Source organism: Daphnia pulex, chromosome 12 (assembly GCF_021134715.1).
Source record: "Daphnia pulex isolate KAP4 chromosome 12, ASM2113471v1".
NCBI lineage: Eukaryota > Metazoa > Arthropoda > Branchiopoda > Diplostraca > Daphniidae > Daphnia > Daphnia pulex.
Genome location: NC_060028.1, coordinates 4,441,208 through 4,445,246, shown reverse-complemented (window position 1 = coordinate 4,445,246; position 4,039 = coordinate 4,441,208).

Genomic DNA, 4,039 nt, shown 5'->3' with positions numbered 1-4,039 from the left:
GAACAACTCCTCGATTATAATCGTTTTTTCTTCTAGTCGTTCGATTCTTCGTGTGTCTATTGCACTTCCCGTTCGACAACCCAAATACAGAAAAATGGAAGACGACTTTATGAACGAAGACGACCCTCGTAACCTATTTGTACTTCGAACAACAGCCAAACGTACTCACACTACGTTGCTCAACCGAGCCAGGGCGATGTTGAGCAGAGAAGCTTCCCACCAAGAGTTCGCAGCCTTCACGCCTAGGCTGAACCAGGCCCATACTCGACTAGTTGGAATTCATCAACGTTACGTCCAGCTCGCCGATCTCAGCGACGCTGAGCAAAATACAGCTGAACTCTACCTCCAAGCTATCAATAATCAGCAACTGACCTGCTTACGCACGATCGCCGTTGCCATGGCGAATAGGTCCGGGTGTCGTCGATCATGGAATGTATCGAACCACGACAACGCGTCAAGAAATCGAACCGAACCAATTCAACCAAATGTGCCGGGAGAAGTACCAAACGCGCCGCTCAACAACACCGCCCCGAATCAGATTAACATGGAAGAATAAGCTGCCGATTTTGGACAAGTCACGAAATCGTGTGTAATAATTAAGTCCCCCTTTTTTGTGAGAGAATAAAAGAAGTCGTTCAAACTGACAGAGCGTCACAGTGTCACTTCCGAGTGTTTTATTAAGCGCTCGTGGTTTATCACATGGTCGTTACACACAAAGTTAGTTACACAAAAACAGTTGGAAAAAAGTTATAAGTCCTACTTAGTGTACATAAAACAATTTGTCAATTATTTCAATATAAAAGTTGTGTCAAGTTAAGTGAAATTATTTTAAGAAAAACAGACTTGTTACATCAAATAAATACAGAAGTCATAAAAGGTTAATGCTATGACAGAAATCCCTGTCGCGATCAAGATTTTCTGCCATGAAAAGAACACTTTGATGTCTGGGGTTCCAGATTTGATGAACAGATAGGTTATGTCATATTGTCCGTGAGTACAATATGGCCCTTAATGGCTCTGCGAAAAGCTTGCCCCCATTTTCTCCCATATATTTTTAGATATGGCAACACTGCTGAATGGGAATCAATGGAAAAAATGGAAGATTTACAATCCGAATCTGTGTTTTGAAATTCAATTTCATTACTTTACATGAAATAATACATGAAATGTCATCTTATGACCACACATAGAGCTAATACAGGGTCGTATCAAGTACGTGAGATCTCAGCGTTTCTCAGCTGAGATCACCACTTGATGAAATGGATCGCGTCTGCTCAGCGATTAAGACTAAACAGTACCAGACTCAGTTGTTTTGTCGACTGCTTGGATAATTTTGACTTCTGCTGTTTTGTTTCTTTGATTTCTTTAAAATTATTTTCAAATATGGCAGTTTCGCCTATACAAAGAATAGCAGTGATAATTCTATCTGTTGGAAGTGAAGTGATTCAGCAGGATATTGACGAATGTGACATATTTTGTCACGAATTCAGCCAGCCTTCTATCGCCCAACAAGATATTTTTAATTCCGTGCGAGACGGTATAAAACAATTCAGTGGAATAGAAGGCTATGTTGAAAAGACAGTGACTGGGTATTCCGATACCTATTTCTATAAACACTTTAGAATGCATAGAGTAAATTTTGAGGTATTGTTTCCTATTAAGTTGTGGTATAGCTAATATATCAACTATTATATTTTTAACTTCTTAGAACTTGTCACGTAAAATTTCACAACTTTTAAATATAAATGGTAGTAAGTCTTGTGTTGTTGTTAAAAAAAACTATTGCTTACTCTATGGACTTTAGGAAATATGGAGTCTTTTAGAGGAATCGGCGATCGATTCGGAATGGAAATGGGTCTATACATTAACGTTTAAAAAACATTAACGTCAACTCACAAGGCCGGTTATTACATGATAGGAACTGCACACTATATCTTTCTTATGACATGCAGAACATTCCGTGCTGACTCTGGAGAGTTCATCAATTTACCAGAACGAGTAGAATATCGGGAAATTGCAAACTTTACTTTCCCAAATGCAATAGGTAAATTATTTCATGAAATCAATAGTCATAAGAAAGCCACGGAGACCAATTTTATTATCTCCATCTTTTTTCTTTTAGGAAGGGTTGACAGCAGCTACATACGGATTCGACAGCCGTTCAGACAATGCTATGCCTATACAAATAGGAAAAAGTTCTGTTGTTAAAAGTCTGTAACTCTTCAAGCAATTTGCCATCTGCTAGAGAGCCTCAGGCATTGCGCCCCGCTTTGTCTGACCCTTAGGCTCTCTAGCAGATGAAAGCTTCCAACGACTGCTCCGTTGTCGCAATGGTTACAAATGTGAAAAAAAAAACATGTCGAACCGTTAAAAAAAATAAACTCAAAGAAGACAATCGTAACAACAATATGTTTGGGTCAAATTCCCTTTTGGTCTTACACACAACATTAAAAAAAAGATTCGCTAGAAAGGCCAAATTTTTGTATTGTTAAGTGAAAGTTACAACCGAAATAATCTATTTCTCTTCGATTTTCACAATTGCTGCAGCTAAAATATCAAACGTTTTATTTTTATTGCGTTGAATTTCAGCCAAAAATTTTAACGCTTCGACTCTTTCCTTCTCGATCTCTATGAATTCTTTTCTCCAATTTTTCTTTCTCTTGGGCTCCAATGTTTTCTTCGCCTTTGGGCCTCCATCATCAACTTCAGATACACGGTCCAATTTAATAGTTGTCCACATCAAACCAGTGCCAAAGATATCGTCAATCATCTTAAACCATTTCCAACCTTTTGACGACGCACCGGTTCTTGAGAGAAAACGGTATGTCCTCTTTATGTTTGCTATTTTATTGGATAAGGAAGCCGCCGATTTCTTCATTTTCGCTATGACGTCAACTTTAGATAACTACAAAAGAAAAAAAAGAAAAAAAGTTCATTTACCAAACTTATGGAAACAACCTTTATCCATATCTTCATTTTCTTCCAAAAGGAAGCGTCGAATTGTAGCTTGGATGTTTCAAAGGCTTTTAACAGTGTCACAGTTTGTTTTTACTTTTCAAGATCCCGTTCTTTTTCCTGATCTTTGATTCCATATTGATTAGCCTCCACCAATACATCATCAGCTTCCTCGTCATTTATTTATATAGAGAGATTAGGAATTGTTTGTATGCGATCAGTTAAATTTGTCCTATTAAATTATGTTTCTGGATGAAATATTTACCCTTTATTTCATTGGAATTGGAAAAAGTGGATGTGGATGCATCCATCGTATGTCAGCTTTCAGCAGCAGCGGGGGGAAAATCCAATAGGTTTTTTTTTCCAGGCGGCTTCCGGGTAGAGCCAGTTGAAGCTTTTCTTTTCTGTCCAGTCTTTTTCACGACATTTTTTGACAGTACTTTAATTTGGCCATCTTCAACAACAACACAGGGATTGCCTAGTGCCCTATTACTTTGTACAGTTGTCCTGTCTTCACTTGATTCGTCGCAATAATTCACCACCTCTTTTTTCGGTTAAAAACCAAAATTACAATATTAAACATACAAGTAAACATTTTGGGAATGTTAAGATTATTTCAAATTTATTTCAAGATATTACCTATAGGAATATGCACTACTTTTTGTTCTTCCTCTTCCCGCAAAGTTTGCAGTCTCTTTTCCTCCTGCTGTTTGAAATTTTCATAGACCCCAGCGGTTACTTGTTCCTTGCAATCCGCATCTAAATCCAACGTGTATGTCAGAAATTTTGTTTGGTTGAATGAATTTAAAAAGAATTCTTATCGGTATCCATTCGCAGCTTATCTTCGTCAGATATTTTAAAATAACATATTCCACCACAAGAAAATGAAAACTTCATTAACATTTTGAGTGTGATTAGTGATAACCTTTACCGATCAGCGCAGAAATAAAATTTGACAATCTCGTGTATCATTTACCGTCGAAATATTTTGCCTACCCAACCTCTGTTACCGAAAGAACTACCATTCCTTAAAATATTGCTGCCTTTTAAAGGCGCTTTTAAAAGTGGAAATGTTTTCATACCC